Source organism: Schistosoma haematobium, chromosome 6, assembly GCF_000699445.3.
Source record: "Schistosoma haematobium chromosome 6, whole genome shotgun sequence".
NCBI classification, from domain to species: Eukaryota; Metazoa; Platyhelminthes; class Trematoda; order Strigeidida; family Schistosomatidae; genus Schistosoma; species Schistosoma haematobium.
In genome coordinates, this window is record NC_067201.1 from 17,688,220 (window position 1) to 17,711,288 (window position 23,069).

At 31.9% G+C, this 23,069-nt stretch overlaps 1 protein-coding gene across 1 annotated transcript in view; it reads right to left on the minus strand.

Annotated features, from left to right (window-relative positions):
* Positions 1–23,069, minus strand: part of MS3_00008682 (uncharacterized protein) — a 50,998-nt gene that overhangs the window by 22,139 nt on the left and 5,790 nt on the right. The gene's annotated exons all lie outside the window — the stretch shown is intronic.

Here is a 23,069-nt window from a genome sequence, read left to right on the forward strand (position 1 = left end):
TGCTGCACACGTTCTAAACTGAATCAACAATACCATTGTAATTTCTGACATGTATTTTACACACGGTAGGATGATCCATTTGTCGGTTTCCATAATCGAATTTTGCTTTTGTTAATGAGTGGTATTGATATCGCTTGATGAACCTGTGTCAATAGCCACTCTTTTTAAAGGTAGTCACTAGATGGATTTATTCGTATATGTTCCCGCCCTCCTAAATGTAGTTTGTATGCAGTTGATTTTGTGAATTCTGGGGTTGTCGCTACTAGAAATGATTATTTGAGTGGGTTGGCTGCCAATATACTTGAGTTTCCAGCTTTTTTCGTAGGAGTTCTAGTGATTAGTATATTCAATGATGATAATTTGTTGTTCGAATGTTTTACCGAAGTGAATTTTATGTCATCAATGACATTGTTGATCAGATTGTAGGTGTTTTAATTTATTTTAATACATTAGTTTGTGGAAAAATTGTTTTCCATGATCTCCATTTTTATTCATTGGATCTAAATGAAAAAGGATATCCGCTTTGAAATGTTCACTAAAATTGATAAATCATACAAAAAAAACGTTTAACCGTTGGTTAAACAACCTCGGAAGTTTTTACACATTCTTATAATTTTAACTAAGACACTGTAAAGTTTACATTAAAAACAACAACTGAAAATCAAGTTCTTTTGACCTAAATTCCGCACACCCGTTGGCAATATATGTTCACAGAAGTGTCTGAAACCAGACCCAGGAAAAAAACACCTTGACGCTAGCTTATTACTATCAAACGTTGATATTATCACAAACTATTTCTTATTGAATAATGAGATCAAGACCTCCAGCTTTAAAGCATCCGACATAAATTCGCTGTTGGTATTTGAAAAGAAATCGAATTCTGTGGTTTATTGTGATCTAACCGATTGTTTTCTTTCTTTTTTCTCTTTAGAATGCAGTAATTTATGGCCATAAATTTTGTGAAATTATCTCAGTATTACTTTCAATTTCTCGTTGATAAATACAAGTTAAATGTTATTTTTATATTTTCAGAGAATGAACAACTGTTCAATGACCTTAGAAATTCAGTTGTTAAAATTACCATGGAGATTCGAACTGTTCCAATGTGGGGCCTAATTTTTACTTTAAATCTGTCAGTTTTTTTTTACTATAATGTGCATTAACATTTTTTTTAAATCAAAAATTTTGGAAATATGATCCTCATTTATCTTGTTATTTATGTTACTTATTGAATGGTTTATCTTCAATTTCATTTAAAATATATTGTCTTATATATTATACTATTCTTTAGGTCATATTAGTTAAGGTGAATAATGGTAACCAGATTCGATTTGTTTTCTTTCCTCATTTCTTTTTTCTTAACATAAATGATAGAATTTTCCAGAACTCTGAATCATAATATCCGAATTGAGACTTAAAACAAGATAACTAATGAAAATAAATGTGTTATCAGCAAAATTCAAAAATCATATAAAAACCATTTTCATTGAATAGTCATTTAATCGTTTAAAATATAGTGAAAATGTTTTGTATTATAGTTTCAAATAAACAATATTTCTGTCAATCAATCCAAATAGAAATATGATTTTCTTTTTTTCTTTTTTTAATTAGTAAATAATAAACAAAATGTAAACTAGATTAGTGTATTTCTTTTTTAAAAAACCCGAAAGTAAACAAAAATAACCTTTGATAATGATTAAAACAAAATGTTCGTACAATAATTTGAAAATGTACTTTGAATAAGTTTTGTATTGATATGTTGAATGATTTCATATAGATCTAGTTGTTTAGTTGTTTCTGTTATTTCTGTTTAGTAGATCATGAAAGATAATGTTTATGATATGTTATAATAAGAAATTTCACATAAAGAAACTAATGAAATTTGTTCAGAAAGTTTATATTTAACTAAGCTTTTAAACTGATAGTATGTTTTGATTCACCTGTTTAGTTTACTGTTACACTAATCAGTAATTTATATTGGGTTAGGCGATCATCAGGCTTTCGCTAATATATGATCATTTATGAAATCATCTTAAGGTGTCTCAAGATAAATGAATATATATGTTTAATCAGATCTGTCGTGAGATAGTAAATCACTGAAGACAATGGTGGATAAGTCGCTTAATTTCGTGAATTGGTTGATTTATATAAACATATAAACATTGGTACAAGGAGGCACCAAGTACATATGCTCCACATAAATCATTCGATTTGTGTGAGGACTGGGATACTGCACAGGTGCCCAAACTGAAACGAGTGGTTCTCTTAAGAGGCCACACACGGATCATTCGACCTAAAGGTTTGCTCCAAAAGGCAGTGGAGCAAGGTCAAAAGGTGCAGTCCCATGGTAGACAGTGAACAACGATTGGTTCATACGCCATTTGTTTCCTCAGGATACATGAGTCCATGTGCACCATTGGTTTTGAATCAGGGTTTTCCAACTCCGCTAAGTGAATTTTCCATGTCCACCGACCCGGTTAAAGTTCCGGCATTCGCTTTTCATCCTTTGAATTTCGTAAACAACAATAATGCCGTTTGAAGGCAGTGAGTAGAGCTTCTCCAGCAGTGGTTGTATACACGTGTTCATGTGAGTGCATTTCGAGAGGGAAATCTGATTCTCCCCACTCCCGACTGTTCCATGGCATTTGTGAGCATTGGTTGAAGCTAGATATTAGCACCCTAAGATGCCGGCCATCTCAGTGGTCTAGAGGTTAAGCGCTCGCGCGCGAGACTGATAGGTCCTGCGTTTGAATCTCACGAGGCAGGATCGTGGATGCGCACTGCTGGGGAGTCCTACGATGGAACGAAACGGCCGTCCAGTACTTCCATGTTTCCCATGGTGATGTAGCTTCAAATGACTCATGATCTCAATCATTGAAATTACTATAGTATCCACAAAACCCCTTCGAATATTTATGTGACATTCCTTGAAAAACCTTACTTAGTGTTCTACCATTTGAAATTAGTGATAAGTGAAGATAATTGAATTAAACGAAAAATTACTAACGTTCAGTAGTTTTATAAATCATCACCTACACAATTTTCAGATTTAGCTCACATAAGTATACATTCAATAAATCAACGGATTATTTATTGCACAATGGTTGACATTTGAATTCAGTTCCTATTCATGTCACAGGTTGTTATAATTGAGAGGAAGAATAACAGTCATAGTAAACCTATAAGTACTTCTCGATTGAAAAATGAAATTTTAATCTTCTCAATCAATGATCTTAACTCATGAAACAACTTTGTAAAGTCGATAGACCCTTGTAACTTAATAGATCCATGTGTTTTTGTTTTTCTTATTCATAATCTATCATTGTTCATTTACAAGGGTTGAAGTAAGTTCTATTAGAAAGAGACTATATGCTGTATAGAATGGAACAGAAGTTCGTTTTCTAGAATTTTAGAATACCTACTATATTTCTGTAGTTTTGAAAATATTACTAATTTACTTCAACTAAAATATGGTATTCAATTTGACCAAAATGTTACAGTTTGGAGGTTAAAACAGAAAAAACGTCCTCTTAGTATTGGAACTAACTTGGAACAAATTTTAGAACCTTCTAGTTAGTGGAATTCCATACTTCGCTGTTTTTAAAATTTAGTGGTACATATATGCTTTGTTCAATTACTGGTTTGTCAGGATTAGTTCATCTAAAGAGATTTCTTATTGACTGACATCAATAAGACAGCCGATGAGGGCCAGGGAGTCCTATCAGTCAGTCGGTCAGCTGCAACGTAAGATCAGGCACATATATGCATCAGTCCAAGTTGCCATACCGCATTAACACAACATGATGAACACCGGATTCATAGAAGTAGTTAATTCAATGATGGTAATATATAAAAGAAAGATTACATATAAGGATATAGTACAGGAAGAAAGAACTAATTCGTAGAAAGAAAGATATGAAGCGATGTTAATCTCATAGTTTGAAAGAAGACAGAGAGTGTATACACCTACGCCATTGTGGTCGATTCTGAGCCATGTCACATAGAGTCTCCAAACATTGGTTACGATAGTGACGAGGACCCCAACCAACTAGTCTGCATCTACCAACATGGTTCAGACTAGAAGTTAGTGACTTCAAGCACTGATGCCATGCTTTGATTTAGTCAACCCTAACTTTCTTCCAACCATCTCCAACATCGGTTAGCATCGCGCGTCGTGGTAATCGGTGTTCAGGCATACACGACACGTGTCCCAACCATCTTGGTCGATGAAGATTCATAACCTCATCCACTGATTTACCGTAAACAGTAAATGGGTACAGCCTAATTAGAAATCAATCACCAGTCTCGTGACCGGAGTGATTCACTTAAACAATTGATTTCGAATTCATTAATTTATATTTTTAGTTAAACTGTTTCGCTAAGCAGATCAACAAAATCCAATAACAAAATCTGTATAACAGGCTTAACAACAATAAGTAGCTGATATTTCGAATTATTTATCTGTAGACATGTCTATAAACAACTGGGTGATTTATCATATTTCATGGGAAGATTTTATTTTTTTGTGAATTGTTTTCCCTGATCAAAGGAATTAGACTTTTGTCAATGGATAACGTGAAATTTATTTATCATAGACAGATACAGACAAGTAATTTACCTTTATATATATATATATATATATATATATATATATATATTAGATATTTTCTATCAGATGATTAAATAGACAATAAGCTCTGTTAAATAAATTCTGTTTACAGTTGATTATGGTCAACTCATAATGGTTATACATTAATATAATGCTCAAAAGTCAATGGTTACTTTATTTTTCCTGAATATAAATAGGATTCAGTCAATCATTATTATCAGACATAATATGAAAGTTGAATGAATAAAAGAAACATTGTTATTATTGTCATCATCATCATCATCATCATCATCATCATCATCATCTACAATTGAAAATGTAGAAACTACAGTACTTTCATAGTATGCACAAACGTAGAGTAAAATGCTAAAAGAAATAATACACTGTATTATTGATTAATTTATGATAACAAAATCAACGAATTGAATATAAAAATTGTAGCTAGCTAGCAATTCTCTCAGTAAGAAAAAACAAGCAAATAAAATTTCACTGTGGATTTCATACATATTTACTTATAACTATAACAGCTGGTGAATAAAATCAACCATACAGGTTAGAAGAAAACATTTTATGAAATGGATCTGATATTTGTGTTGTTTTTCTAAAATGTATTAAAGATACCTACTTATTTATCTTTTAATTTACTAATTAAAGGGTATATGGCGCCACAAGCCCACACACATATATATACACGGAACATTTGACTTAAATACGAGTATACAAACATGCAATTGATAAATTCAGTACACTAAAACATAATACTTTCATTTCAGATTTTATGTCCAATCCCATTCTGCTGTTAGAATTATCTATAATCATTTAAAAATGTGTTTTTGTTACAGCAGCTCAGTTAGTACATGCTTTACAGATTAAATGATGCAGAATCCAATGAACTAATTTCATATGATCAAATCTATTCCATTCAGTTCATTATTTCTATGAGCCTATTTTAAATACATTAAGACAAGATAATTAAATTAAACAAACGATTTTGTGTCGAAATATAATTTGTATTCAACCTATTTCTTTTACATTGAAAAATTTATTGTAAAAAAAAATACAGAACCAAAAAAATCTTTTTTGTCTTAGTCAAGCATATTCACAGCTTGAAGTAAATGTATATATATATAATCTTCGACAGGTCGTCTTAATTCATCTAACATGATTTCACTAGATTAGCTAGAGCATATTAGATCTAATCATATCGAGCTTTAAAAAAATTGGTAATTACAAGAGTATGTGCATTGAAGTGAGAAAGAAGTTTGAAAACTATATTGTATTATTTATACAAGCCACTGGCTATCTGGATTCAGTAGCTAAATGGACAATGTGATGGCGTTTGAGGTGTACGATACTGGGTCCAGTTCAACTCTGGTATATTCAACTGATGAGCTTCAAATAGGGTGGAACTCACGTGTTGGACTCCACCGCCATCTACTATCTATCTATGCTTAATATATTGTCTTATGAATTGATGATAGAAATATTAACACAGTTGACTATCCAATTCGGAAAGTAAACTAAAGATGTATGTAGAGTGTGTTCATTTATTTATTTATTGTTTGTTCTGAATAGCGGGGAAGAAATAACACTAAAACAAGAAGTCAGTTTACATGTTAGAATATTGTAAAGTAATTCTATTTACTTCTGTAACTCATTACATTTAATGATTCATCAGTATGAGGATTTGTGAAGATTGAAGTATTTTAACAGTTGAATTCATGAGTCGGTCTGAGCTAGACTGATTTATCAATAATGTTGTACAGATTTCTGTTCAGCTTAGACAAAGATTGAAATAAGGTTACAGATTAACATAATTTAATACTCTATAACAGAAATATGTCCTTAGCATGTATTTACTTATGTTCACATTTTGTAAGGAGTAGATTTTCATTTTTTTTGTTATTCTCCTTATGCAATCAAAATATAAACATTCATTTTATACATATAATTTAGTGTTAGGATACGATGGCCTATTATTGTTCTTATTAAGTTTTTGATCGAGATCAAGAACTGATTGATGTTAGACCACCATTGAAAACCTGGAAGCACTGGACGGCCGTTCCAGTGAGCATCCACGAGCCCGCGAGCGGGAATCGAACCTAAGGCCTTCAGTCTCGCATGAGAACACCTAACCTCTAGACCACTGAGTCGGCATCAGCCAATCCACGAAATTGCGTGAACATCTTTTATTGTGCTGAGGTAGATACCTGTCACTACCCGACACGGATTAGCTCCACTGGTCACGGCTTCTCGCTAGAAATCCGAGAATTCACTCACGAAGCTAGTCACAAGTGAGCACATGATAATAATCAGTATAGGGTCGTGGAAATTATTAAGTATTTGATTGCGATCATGAACTGATTGATGTTAGAACACCATCTTATTAGAAAAGTTGTTTGTTTTTATGAAAAATTAATTTAAACTAGCCAAACACTCACTATAATGCACATTATTTACAGCTAGATAAAATTCATTTCTTAACCTGTTAAAGTGATTAATGAGAAGAATTAAAAAGAAATTAAGTCAAGCAGATCAATGAGTTGGACTTGTATCATGAAATGAGGTAAAGATGACATGTAATTTCAAGGAAATCTGAAAACGAAAGTAGCAAGAATTTTTACTTGAGGTCGGTCTAAGTTACTTTGACGAACAAGATACTATGCCTGTATGTACTCATTAGAGAAAAATTCAATAAAATTGAATTCAAACATAATCAGTCCTGAACAGTGTAGAGCCTGACACGAACGTGTATCGATCGATGTTATCACAAATTAATCAGAAAATGTTAAGAAGATATAAAACAATTGCTTAAAAATACTAACATCGATGAACGGAAAAGTTAAACATAAATGACTAGTTGGAAAAGATCAGGTGAAACTGAAACATACGAAACACGAAACAAGATTTGGAGAAAGATTACGAATAGGTGGATTCATGACAGTGTCACCAGTGTTTATAACTGTAAAATAAAGTAGCTGGTTCATAATTAAGGAGTTTCCATCTACTAACATAGCTCAGATGATTAGTTAACAATTTCAAACATAACGTAGTTAGGACAGAGAAAATGAATAGCACTGATGTTCAAAATTAAAATGATCATACTGAGTCCTCACTCTTGTTACACATAAGATCATAAATCAAAGAATATGAATGTTGAACAAGTTCAAGTCGGAAATTCTTATTCTCTATGCATATCTTAAAGATTTTAGACACATGTTGTGTTTTATTGATCACTTTGAAAGTATGATTTCCATATGACTTTGCTACGTGAAAATGTTTACGCGTAATTATTCTTTCATTATTTGATAAATTTATTTTAGTTGTTAGAGATGAAGCTGCTGGTGATGAACTTGTGAAAAAATTTTGACACTGAAAATTTTTCATGACTAATAGTGATGTCTACTAATTAATTCGAGACTCCAGATTAATGATGTTCAACCAGGTTGGAAATAAGTCGGACATCTCTTATGCCATTGTATGATGATGTTATTGCACACTGATTAAATTAAGAAGTGTTTTTTTAGACTGATGCTGTTCCTCGTATTAAGTTCTATTATTTATTTTCTAGTTTTCTACTATGCCTGCTAGTATGGAATTTTAGAGAAATTGTTCATTGTGCCTGTGAAACATTTATCGTAATAACCTTAGGGAATAAGTATTAAATATTCTATACTGCATTGCTATTTGTATTTAATCGGAATAGCTTCACCATACACAAAGGCTGATTCAAACTAAACATATGATAAGGTCTTTGGACATATAGTTGTTTTCTACTTTCATAATCCATTATTTATATCCATAAATAAATTTAAAACCAATTTCTAACGATATACCTGCTGTTCTATAAACAGATGGACATCTTGAATCGAAAAGTAAAATAAATTAGACTAGAAAAATAATGTTATATTGTTCGTAAGTTTATGCATGGGACTGATGATAATGTGTTGTATCTGCATGGAAAAATGGACTATATATATATATATATCTTAATGATTATATGTATTGGCTTTTTTTCCCAGAATATATTTAAGAATTTATTTTGTGACTTGTCGAAAATCGCTTAAAATTTTCATTTCTTCTACAAACAGTACAAAAAATGTTTCAGAGTAATACTACATCAGTACCATTTGATAAAGTGAAATACACCCATAGACATTTTTTCAGACTAAAATACCACCGTTTACATAAACAAATGTAAATGGAGAAATTCGAATGGTAATGTGCTTGTATTTGAAAAAAATCTTCAAAGTTTTCTTACCCATTAAATTTTCTTATTGTTAAAACTGAATGTGTTCAGCATCTGTTGAAATAGGCTTTTATAATATTAAAGAAGTTTTTCTATTATTCTACCATGGACACTAAATACATGTGACTATTTCGGTTAGCTTTGATATGATAATAATTGGAAGGAACACTGAGGAATCAATTAACCATCACAGAAAAACATAAAACGTCCAAGCTACATAACATACAACAAGATGATTAACTGGATGCAGGTACACCCAGCTGACGAGTCCCAAATAGGACGAAATGCATGTCCTAGATTCCACACTTAACCACCATCCATCTTTGCTTATAAGACGATCAACTTTCTTAAAAATATGGAAATCGCACATTTTCCAGCTACCTGAAAGCAGTGGATGGCTGTTTCGTCCTATTGTGGGACTCACGTGATTTGAACCTAGGACTTATCAGTCTCACACGCGAATGCCTAACCTCTAGACCACTGAGATGGCTGGCGTCTAACGGTGATAATGTCTAACTTCAACTAATCTACGAAATTGAGCAGCACATCTACCATTGTTTTCAGTGAGTTACTATCTCACAGCTGACCAGGTTGAACTCCACTGGTAACTGTTTCTCACTAGAGCTCCAGGATATACATTTTGAAGGCAGTCTTTAGTGAGCATATGTTGGTTAGTATCATGATTTCAACTATCGTAATTACTACAATCTCCACAAAAGCCCTTCTGATACTAAATAATAACTGTTGTTTTTAGCATGGATTTGCAAGGGTATACCCTTATCAAACCTTTACAATAATCATAGAGGATTTGTTAGCAATTTACAGAGTAACCTAATCAAGTTTACAATTAAACTGATTTTTTAAAAATATTCATTTTCCTACACGGAAATAGCTTACTTACTTACTCATTTTGTATTAGCGATTTACGGAATAAATCACGTCAAAATGTTATCATGGTTTATTTCATTCCTAATTATAGTAAAAAACACTGGTCAGTTAGAAGAAGGGCTTGATTGGTGTCAATGAAACAAACGATGAAGGTGTATGATTCAATTTACATCTTTGGTGATAATTTATATTCAGCGTAAAAAACACTGTTAAATTACATTAACTGTGTGTGCATTCCCTGTACTTCCTCCACCAGTTCAGAATTCATCCATAAATTAACCACATGTTACATGTTCATATGTATAAATGCTGAAGATTCAAGTAAACAATACCAGGTAATATTAAACTTCACCCTCATCGAGCAAGCAAGTGGCTAACAGGACTCAGTAGCTAAGTGGATAACGTGCTGGCGCTTGAAGTGAACGGTACTCGTTCGAGTCCCCGAACAAATATCAACTCTGAAATGCAGGTACACCCAGCTGACGAGCCCCAAATAGGACGAAACGGGCATCCTGGAATAGTGTTGGTGATGGTTGGAAGAAAGTTAGGGTTGACTAAATCAAAGCATGGCATCAGTGCTTGAAGTCACTAACTTCTAGTCTGAACCATGTTGGTAGATGCAGACTAGTTGGTTGGGGTCCTCGTCACTATCGTAACCAATGTTTGGAGACTCTATGTGACATGGCTCAGAATCGACCACAATGGCGTAGGTGTATACACTCTCTGTCTTCTTTCAAACTATGAGATTAACATCGCTTCATATCTTTCTTTCTACGAATTAGTTCTTTCTTCCTGTACTATATCCTTATATGTAATCTTTCTTTTATATATTACCATCATTGAATTAACTACTTCTATGAATCCGGTGTTCATCATGTTGTGTTAATGCGGTATGGCAACTTGGACTGATGCATATATGTGCCTGATCTTACGTTGCAGCTGACTGACTGACTGATTGACTGCTATTCATTATCCATCTTTGCTTAGAATGACTGTGAATTAGGGCAATATCGAGGAAATACACACAGTATGCACACAAATCAATAAGAAACTGATCATTTGCTCTTCTAAACATCAATGGGACGATTCAAGTAAACAATATCAAGTGAAGATTATCTACACTAATTTATAACATATTCATAAACAACCAGATTAGAAATTATTGAACCATATGCCATCATTCCAATATTTACTGTCTGATCTGTTGTTGTCTTATCTGGTTTTCTTTATTTTAAAGTTTAACAAAGATCAAGACTACATTATTTATTCAATTATTTTATTGAAATATTAAAGTTAGTCTTAAATGTCAATTTTACTGATGTATGAAAAAACCTAATCAAAATCTTAATTTCAGATGGGTTTTTTTTTTGTGGAGATTGTAGTAATTTCAATGGTTAAGATCATGAGTCAGTTGAAGCTAGACCACCATGGAAAACCTGGCTCAGTGGTCTAGTGGTTAAGTGCTCCGGCGCGAAACCAGTAGGTCCTGGGTTCGAGCCCCGCGTGGTGCGGGATCGTGGATGCGCACTGCTGAGGAGTCTCATACTAGGACGAAACGGCCGTCCAGTGTTTCCAGGTTTTCCATGGTGGTCTAGCTTCAACTGACTCATGATCTTAACCATTGAAAATCTTAATTGTTTTTGCCTACGTAATACTTTTATTGATTAATTTCCAGAATGAATTTACAAAAAATGATGAATGCAAGGATAACATATATGGTTATATCGAATAGAAAATATAAGATGAAAATAATATGTACATTAGGATGGTAGAATAATCAACAATTTATTTAATTAATTAATGGATGTATTTCGATATCAAGCTGTGAATCAAGTTGAGATCATAGAATTATAGGGCGAGACTATAATTCATGGATGAACCAATTAGATTTGCGATGACAGGTCTTTGATTTTGGCGCGAAATTCATTCAGCCGTTTGGCTAAATAGGGTTTTGTAATACTTATTTAGCCCTAGTAAGTATGTAGACACTCTCAAAGTCACTTTAGCGTCGGTCTAAGGTCGTCCATGAACTATAGTCTCACCAAATATAGTACAATTTGTTGTAGGTTCATAACATTTTTTAATATAACAGATTATATCTAAATATCTGCATCTTAAGTGAGATTCACTTCCACTCTTTGATAAAGATATATATATTTTTTCAAGTTTCATAGTAAGTGACTACGGTATAGAGATTTGAAGTTCATCTCAACAGATTTTGCTTCCGTAAAAAATTTATATGAAATATACAACACGACTTTCTGTATATCTAATTCGTTTCCGTATGACGTATTCAGTAGTTATATATATGACTGTAATTTCTCATGAAAGAAGGTTTTCGTTAATTTATTACTTGCTAGCAGTCATTGTTGTATATCCCAGCCTTTAATGCTTACTGAATTCTACGAACTCATTAGTAATATATCTACCTGTGTAATTTAATCGATATTAAAATGTGTTTCGCTTATGTTTGGCACTCATCAACAAGATGTATTTGAGATCTCGAAGGAGCTAATTTTCTATTAGTGGGAGTCAATTCCTAATTACTATCGGAAACGTTATCACTCAGCTACTTAGTTGTTGACTGACTTTTACTAGAACTAGTAAATGTGTCTCACCGCAAAACATAAATAACACACAGTCTTATCACTTTGTCCTGTAAGAAGTAAAGTAAATTCAAATAAGAGTATACATCACAAAGAATTTACACTTTTCATAAGTTTGTATGAGTTGTCAATTTCTTCGGATAACTGTTTAATTTTAACTAGTCAGTTGTATTTTTATCGCCAAAATGTTATTCTTTTCCATTTTAGCCTTTTTAAATAATAAATAATATGTGGACAGAGTTCAGATTATATTGTAATTATAGTAGATAATAAACAATCCTGAAGTCATATATTTTCTTTACAAACAATCAATTTGTTATCATATATATTAGTCGATTGTATACGTATAATTTGTGTCAATTTATGAAATAAGAATGTAGGCACTAGATCAACTCAGTAACTGAATACTTGTGTTTCTGTTAACTTAAAACTGGAAATATAACGAACTGAACTAGATAGTTAATTGTTTATTACATTTTGTATACAACTATGGGAAGAAAACCCAAAATATTGATTTATTTCATTACATTTAACATTATGTTTAAAATCTAGGTAGTAATATTATCGTAGTTATTTACTGCTTATTAATGATTTACCCTGGATTTTCTAGTGCTGGTTGATATTTATTTTCCCTGAATATTAAATGGTAAAATACAACAAACTAAGCACCTTGAAAATGGTTTTTACCATTATCTGCAGTCGGTTTCTTAAAATGTTTCTTATGAACATAGAATTTCGTACTCCAAATAGAAATATTTAATTTAATTTCAGGTTTTTGGGGTAAACCATAGTTCAGTTTGAGGATATTTTTCATGACGGACGGAAATAAGCCGGAGAATCATTAAGAATTTGGTAGAACTGAAAATTAGTTTCATCCTAGTGTGGGACTGCTCAGCAGTTTGCATCCACAAATCCACACATGGGACTTCAACCTGAAATTTCCATACTAGAACGAAGTAGCCGACCAGTGCTTCCAGTTTTTCAGTGGTGGTGTAACATTGATCGGTTAATGATTTCAGGGGAATTCAACAATCTCCGCAAATCCATACTGGGAAGTTACCAAATGAATAATTTATAAAATTAATAAACTATATCATTTGAAAAGCCCTAAAATTCCTTTCTGCAAGTTATCAGCTTTGGGACGTTTCTAGTAAACAATCCAAACCGAGATTTCATGCTCCTTCCTTAATGTGACTGAATAAGTACTAGAAATTCTGAGAACACCTTCAGAGACACTTAGAAACTCATGGTTGTCGATGACCTAGTAAGTCCCTTTCAGCTTTCGGTAGTTAAGCTTAGCCTTAAGAATAAAAGTTTCCTTCACTTTTTTCATCTCCGATTTCCATAGATTCAGAATGTCTTTAAAACTCCTGGGAAACCGATATTTCAAACGTTCAGTGTATAGATCTTAGCAGGCTTTATGAAAGCATTAGAAGTAATTGTGAACTACGATTGAAGAAATAAACATTGTCAACTGACAAAATTCAGTTGCTGCGTAAATACTAATACAAAATAATCTAAGCTATCATGGAAAAATATTCCCTTTGATGTTCCGATATTGTAAGATATAAAAAAGTAGTAATTAACATGTTTACTATCTATCAACAGTTAATGATGTTTCTGTTTTATGTTGTTATTGTGGCTGGCACATCTCTTTCACACATCACAATACATGTAATAAGTCTGTTTAAACAATCTCAGAAAATAAGTTTATATACATCACTTACATCTGTTTTCTTTATAGGATTAAGTGATTACTAGAAAATTCTTTCCGGTTTCAAATTGTTCAATTGAACGGTACTGTATTGTTTAAAAAAATGTTTTCACTATATACATATGGCAGATGTAAAGTACATTTGTTCAATTTACTCCTTACCTACTAAATCATCTGGTTTAAAAATAATTCTAAATCTAATAGAATATCAGAGTGATTCTAAAAGCCAATTGGAACATTTACTTAAACAAACAGTTAATTAATAATAGTAGTAGTGGAGATAAACAAATTCACTTTTTTTTTTACAAAAATAAAAGAATTTTCAAATAGTAGTTTAAAGATAATTCTGTTTATTTCTGGTTGATTTTCAACAGTTCATCAACACATAATTAAGCTGATCTTTGTAAGTCATCAAGCAAACAAATATAAAAATTAAAAACACGAAGTTCAGCGAAGGGATCTCGTTTCAGCGAATTGATTATCAAGATGTACAATCGTATATTTATGAAAAATTTTTTGGTTTTTGTTAAAGTGCTAATTCCGTGAGGAAATGTGAACACAATTAACCAAGATGACGTAATATAAAGATTATAAGACTAGATTACGTAATATGAATAATAACAATAGATTTAGTGAATATAATAGGATGATTGATAATGTTTCTGTTATAATAATTAAAGGTCATAGAGGTGTAAAAATAAATAAGATGATATGATGAGTATTTATCAATAAAATAATGAGAATATAAGACATAAGTAAAGGGGGAATGCAGTAATAATAATAATAATAATTTTCGATAATCCAATGAGAAGACGCAATTTATCAATGGGACTAATTGTTTTAAATAATAATACTATTAATTAAGGCCAAGGTAATGATAACGATAGAACGTACTTCTTTTGTACGCATAGTCCTTGTTTAAGCTCATGGATGGTAAGAGGTTCGGCTGTTTTAGATATGAAAAAATCTAGGTAGATTTGAACCATAAAATCAAACTATGGATTCGTAGAATAGTAACAGTCGATTAGGTGTTCAAATATAGAACTCTTAACTGTTTTCCTCTCACCCTTGTAGAACCAAACTGGGACATGTTCCCGTATCCGAGTTGAAAACGAACGTTGGCTACAGCCAATATACAAAAATGAATTCATTATCTTTAAACACTTCACTATTCTAAATTTCTTAGTTAATGTATTTCTATTTCATATTTGTCTGTATCTCATTTTAGATTTATTATTGATAAACTATTCAATTTATATTTATTAATCTTCAAATTGTTTTAAACAACTGTCGATAAATGGATACATGACCGATTTTAATGGGAGAATCAATAGTATACGAATTATTTACAATAGAACTTCGTAGAAAACTATTAAGAATCCAATTCAATCAACAGTGTATTGAATAGAACATAATTAACAAACTAATTTACAATAAATATTTACTGATCATATTGACAATTAGATTCTTAAAACTTTTATAAGTATTTAAATTACTTAAGTATAAAGAAATAATGGAATATACTTTTCTTGAATATTAAATTTACCATTTTATGATTAAACTAAATGAATTGATTTGAAGATTTTGTAAAATTCATTTCATATTCAATCAGAAATCATTTTATCATTTCATTCGTAAATATTATCTTTCTCATTTCAATAATAATACATTTGATTATATTAAAAAAGTGTTGTTTTTACAGTTGATTGATCACTGGGTGGTGATCAATATCATGTATGTCAAGTCCTTTTTAGTGCAGATCGAATCCTATCGATCAAGTTGCAATGTGACCACCAGTTTAAGTTACTTGACATTGCGTGCACTATGTTGAGATAAGATTGTGGTTGGAGGTAGTTAACACTGTTGTCTTTTTTTATAAACAAGTTAAGTGATTTTTTAACTAAAAGAAATTAATTACTAAATAATAATGCTGATTATATTTTGATTCACATGGTCGATAACTGTTTATTGATTATAAGTATATTCACCAATGACCTATAACAAAATAAAGCATGATTTTTTCCTAGATACGAATGCCTATAATAATTTCTCATATATTCAAATCATTAACTGTTTTCTTACTATTTCATTAGATAATAAACTCAGAAAGGGTTTTGTGGAGATTGTAGTAATTTCAGTAGTTAAGATCAACTGAAACTAGACCACCGCGGAAAACCTGGAAGCACTGGACGGCCATTTCGTCTTAGTATGGCACTCCTCAGCAGTGCGCGTCCGCGACACCGCCTCGCAGGACTCGAACCCAGAACCTATCAGTCTCGCGCGCGACTACCTAACCTCTAGACCACTGAGATGGCAGGCATCCAAGGGTGTTAATGTCTAACTTCAACTAATCTACGAAATTGAGGGACATATCCACCATTGTCATCAGTGAATTGCTATCTCAAAACTGACCCGGTTGAACTCCACTGGTCACTGCTTCTTACTAGAACTCCAGGATTGTTTTATTCACCTTCAAACACACATGGACATCTAGAAGAAAGCAATTCAACGACTGGATAGATACCAATTGTTTTACAACGTTAGACATGTTTAAGTAATAGTGAAGATTGTACCGAAAAATGTCTTGATAATGGTGATGTAGGATAAAATGAATGTTAATCACAGTTTATAAAATTACAACTGAATAAATAACAAAAGATTGTTTCTTCTTAAAACTTATATGATTAATCACAATGTTCTTTATTTGATCTACCGGCACAACAAGAAATTATATCTTTAAAAATTAACCTCAAATTAACATATATGTAACCATTAGAGATTTTATTTTTAAATAACATTGTATTCAAAAAATCAGTGACAAAGTTTGCTGTTACTATTAATAATTTCATCATATTATTATTGTATTTACATGATTTGTTACTGCTGTGATATTAGTTGGTAAGGTGATATTAAGGTCATGGTAATTTGCCCAAATGTATGAAATATGTTGATATAAATAACTGTCACATTTATAATGAAGATCAATGCGTTTGACCTGTTAAGTAATGTAATTCGATTGAATTTTCTGTGTGCTCTTCTCTGCACCAATTACTAGTCGTTTCACATGGCCAATGTGATTTATTTTTTATGTACTTTGTTAAATGTATTGAATTAATTCGGGAAAAAAAGACAAGAGTTTTGCACAAACTGTCGCCTATTAACAAGAAATTAAAGACTACATAAAATGAGATCATTTACTACCTATAAATCACTTAGTATACACATCAAAATCCTTCTTGTACGAAGTCAGTCACGAACAGGATGGATCATTAACATTTTTTAATTATGACACTAAATGTCACCAGATCGAATTTTATGGTGGGATGTCAGTTACCATGTTGATGAATACCAACTAACAAGTAACATCAGTGTACTCTGTATGTCAAGTTACAGACTTGAATCATTAACCTCCCATTAACTGTTAGTATGACAAAGGAACATGACGACATCCTATGCATGTGACTGCTTGATTTTTTGAGTAAATTCATTTATCATGATTGCAAACAACAGACGGTAGTTTTCTTATAAACAACAAAATAGGAAATAACATGATAGATTGTTTATCATACGACTGTCACTTTGAAAACTTAAATTATTGGGGTATTCAAGTAAATGATGAATATTAATAGATTTTTAGAAATATAACAGATTCACAAGTTACACAATAACAACTAATAAAGCAAGGAAGAAACTATTTCAATATAATAAATAAAAATAACTGATATAAAAATATTTTTATTTTACTTTCTAACCTACTAATCAGTGTCACTAGCTCAAATTACTATTGATGCTCATTTTTTAGGATCAATGTTTAAGGAATTCGAAATTCATATCAGAAAGTTTTTTATGGATATTACAGTAATTCCAATGGTTGAGATCATGAGTCAATTGAAGCTAGACCACCATGGAAAACCTGGCAGCACTGAACGGCCGTTCCCACAATAGGACGAAGTGGGAACGGTCGTTCAGTGCTGCCAGGTTTTCCATGGTGGTCTAGCTTCAATTGACTCATGATCTCAACCATTGGAATTCGGGATTATAAACAGGTAATAATCAATGTTATGCTAAAGTGCTCGTTAGCGTCTTAAGATTACAATTTGGATCGACGGAAGTCAGGCATTAACACTGTTGGATGTCAGCTCAGTTGTCTACAGGCTAAGCGCCCGCGCGAGAAACCGAAAGTCTTGGGTTCAAATCCCACGTGCAGAGTCGTGGATTCACACTGCCGAGGAGCCCCATACTAGGACGAAACGGCCATCTAGTGCTTCCAGGTTTTCATTGGTGGTCTAACTTCAGTCGTTTCATGATCTCAATCAAAAACTTAACAATCTCCACAAACCCATACTGATAACGATATTCAATGAACAAACAACGTGCTCATCATGTGTATGGGACTTAGTTGAGAACTGACTTTTGGTTGAAATCGAATTTTCCAACAACTAACTATTACTAATCTGAAATTAGTTTTTCTTCGTTAAGTGTTGAAGAACGCTCTAAATTAACTGATATTATTAAATCACTTCTTTATTTAAACTAAATAATTATTCTAGTTAGTTCATTGAGAAACAATGTAAGTTATTTGGAAGTGTTTTATTTACATATTGATTACAGCAGTCTACAAGAGTTGATTTGAAATACCCATAATCTTTATTAGATACTGGTATAAGGTCATTTGTCTGACGAATGAGACTTTCAGATTGGACAAACGTGAATATCCGAGACCATTTTTCAAATCATTACGCCAAAACCACATCCATTCAAATCACCGTTCTTTGAAACGTTTCACCGTGAATTATGTCTATGAAATTACGTCTAGAATACCAGAATTAGAACGGAATATTTCATTACGTTCACATAAATTATTTGATTTGTCAGAAGATAAACGTTTCAAATTCAAAGATTACATTGATATTGTTAGCAAAAATCATACGGAAGATGTGATCATGATATTAATGAAAAGTTTACAACAGACCGAGACTCAAGCTTCTTTTCCGGAATCTCCAGATAAATATGTTTTCAATTACTCAAGTATAACATTATCGACTATTCAGCTTCAAGCATGATCGCTTGATCCTAAATTTTGTAAAACGTCAACTAATATTAATGAACACAACACTGAAATCCAGTTTGAAAGCCTCATTCGTCAGACAAATGACCTTATTTGAGAGTGTTAAATTATTTCAATTATCTATAATCAGCTGTTTTAAAGTCAATAGTTGAAAATTTACCAATGTCATGATATAGATTTGAAGTTCAGTTGCTTAGTTCATAAACTTGGTTAAGTAATCTAATGTGATAAATTCAAGCCAGAGATAATTATCAACAATAATATCTATCAGTTAGTTAATGGGAAAATTTGTTAGACCAAACAAATACTGTACTTCAATAAAACTCAAGTAGTAAATTGTTGTTGAAACCACTAAGTATTTACGAAACCCTAGATCAAATACTTAAATGAATATTTTAGCTTAATTAACGGTTTTCTAATATGGAATAGTCAATGAAGGTGTCTAAATTTCGACTGTCTATTCTATCTAGTTTTATTCATAGTTGAGATTGACCAAACATTGTAGTGCAACGAAGCCCATTGACGAATGAATTATATATTATGTCTTTCACAGAGAGTTAATTTAGTCGGACCAGGAATAAGTGTTACTAGTGAGAAAACAGTTGTACTATTGAAAAAAATTGAGGATAAAAATTTTCATTAGATTATTTTAAGTCAAAATATCTAACACGTCCGCTATATATATGATAAATATATGCGTGTAAATATGCATAATACAGTGAACAACGCATGCACACACAGATAAGAAGGCATCTGCTTAAAACGTTTGATGTTAAAATTCCCTGTAGTAAAAATTTATTACAAACTAAATGAATCGGTACACTGAAGATTAACATAAACAACGATAGTAATGATAATAAAGTAAACAGCTGTTAACAGTTGTTGTTTTTCATTTCGAGGCATAACAACTATACTGAACGACACTTTACGACCATAGATAAATAGCAGTTCCAAAATTATTTTTCACTTAATTAATAGTGTTAAGTTATTGTTGCACAGGTTATGTGTGTTATGATACTAAAATTGGAAGCCAAATGTAGGTTATACATCATTGTACAATAGAAAAATCTCACAAAAGATGTATTATGATTTATTATGTTTGTATGTTGAGTCAATATAAATAGTGGAAGCTAATTTTCATTAAAGAGAGATATCAGTTCGAAGGTCATTGAAAATTAGCGAGCACTGGACATTTGTAACTTTTTCAACAGTGTGTAGCATTGAATTTATATGAGGTTGAACAGAGGATCTTTATATCTTGAGAAAAACAATGTAATTTCAGGCAACTGATTTAGAAGCTAACAATCTACTCTCCAACCTTAGTTGGTAAACGATAAAAATCGACTCTCATTCGATGTCATACTTGTTAACATTTTCACTTTTTGCAAGATTAACTCCAAGGTTATCGATTTCTATCTAAATATAGGTAAATTCATATCACAATGATGTATGTTTGTTAAAGAACGATGAAATATTGTTACGGTTTATTAACTTGGAAAAGATATTCTAGGTTATTTAATGTATTCCACTGGGCTGATTATGAATGAACAACAATTGGATAGAAGTAGAAAGGAAGACCCAGGACAGAGTGGGTTGGAGAATGCTGGTCGGGAGCCTATGCTCCATTGTGAGTAACAGGCGTAAGTAAATAAGTGTAAGTAAGGCTGATTATGCATTATATGAAGAGGAAAAGATCATTAGAAAATTTTGGATTAAACACCTTGTGTTATCATTGACAAATTATAAACATTAAAAAAATTTCCAAACCACCTGGATACAAAAGTATTAAACCTGTAGTGATAAGTCATTTGTACAATTTTAATTGGAAATATTGACGAAAACTTTATTACATTACTTTTTTAAGTGTTTCAAATTCAAAATATCGATCTTTAAATTTTATGGTGTTACACCAGCGTATAGTGTAAGTGAAATATGAATAAAAATGAACTATGTACTTAACAACAAAAAATAAATCAAAGGATTTCATATCTTCTCGATCAGTTTATAAAAGCATCACACTATAAAGCATTCTTGTTGAACCATCACAATTATTAAATAGATCTAGGATCTTAAAGTATTTTTGCTGATCATCTTTATGTTACTTCGTTTGTTCAATTAAGCTTTTAGATTTTAACAAGTAAAGATAAGAAAAATAATGATAAGTAGAAAATGTGAACCATAAAACTTCGATTCACTGTTCTTAAGATACTGAATTCGTAGATTCATATTAAGTTATATAGTTTGTTCAGGTATTTTGTCATAAATGGGCAACACAATTAAGAAATGCCAGGGTAAAACCAAACACCTATTCAATACTAATGAATTTTTAATGAATTTAGCGACTGATCTTAGTTTATGTGTTGAGAAGTACACTTAAAATGTATCTATTCATCTAGGTAACTTGATAGACAGTATTTTTAGCTATAATACAAAATCGTATTTATACGCAAAAACCAAAAATTTAATAGTTGAATTGATGAGTTGTTCTAAACTAGACCACCATTGAAGATATGGAAGCATTGGACGTCCGTCTGGTCCTACTATAGGACTCCCGAGCAGTGCGCATGCACGATCCGGTACGTGCGACTCCAATCCAAGACCTTCAGCCTTATGCGCGAACGCTTAACCTCTAGACCACTGAGCTGGTATCCAACGGTGTTGACGCCTAACTTCAATCAATCCATGACTTTGCACAACCATTCATCCATTATTTGATGTAGATACCTGTCTCTAGATGACACGCGTTGGACTCCACTGGTTACGGTTTTTCACTAGAACTCCAGGAAATCCATCTTGAATCCAATCACTAGTGATTAAGTGATTATTATTATGAAAATAGGGGTTTGTGGAGACTGTAGCAATTCTAATAATTGAATTTATGAGTTGATGTAATCTAGACCTACATTGGAAACTGGAAGCACTGGACGGCCAGATATTCAATGGTGGTCTAGTTTAGATCGACTTATGAATTTAACTATTAAAATTACTACAATCTCCACAAACCCCCTTTCTGATAAGAATGAAAAATTACCTTAATTTTATTCGAATTAGTAGGTTCTATTCTTATATCGTTAAAATCAAAAACACTTAAAGACAGTTTCAATGATTAAGCAGAGTACAATAATAAATTAAAGTAAATTCAATGTATCTATAATTTAAAAGATCAGTTGGTGAAACAATTTGATGCAGCCCTTCGTTGTAGTAGAAATTTGACGTTACATTCAGGTTCAGGATCATGCATACTCCAAAACTGATCATGAAACATATTCCATAGTGTATATAATGATCAGGGAAATTACTTTTTTATCCAACTTAAATAACATAAAACTACTAAGTGTAGTACGACTGTTGTTCAGCTAATGGACGATTAGTTTCACGTAAGTGAAAGTGCTGGTCATAAGCACATAAATTGTAATGGATGAAATTAACGTAAGCTATATACTAACTGTCTTACTGAATTAACCGTGTTCAACATACTAATGTTAAGTTAGAAAAAATTGATGGAACTCCTTCAAAACACTGCTCAATAACTAGAACGTTTTGGAGTGATATTCGTAAGCTGTTAATTGTTTTCACTCATAAATTTAATTGTATCCTTATCCCTCACTGATTTAATCTCTAATCGTTTTCTCAGTTTTCTGTCTACTTTGGTATAAATTATCACACCCTTTCGATTCATCTGATTCTCCTGACAACAAGATGACTGTAGGCTGAATATAAACCTACTAATAATTGTATGCTACACTACTAACTTTTAGTTCATGAGTAATTTTGAACAAGATATCTTAATTAATTACTTAAAATGATTGAAATATTAGAAAAATACTAGTCCTGATTTCAACATTAATTATTCAGTGATACCATCATAGACCAGAGGCATTTATGATAGACTGTAAAAAACTTTCGTCATAAACTCATCTCCGTTAAAGATTGGT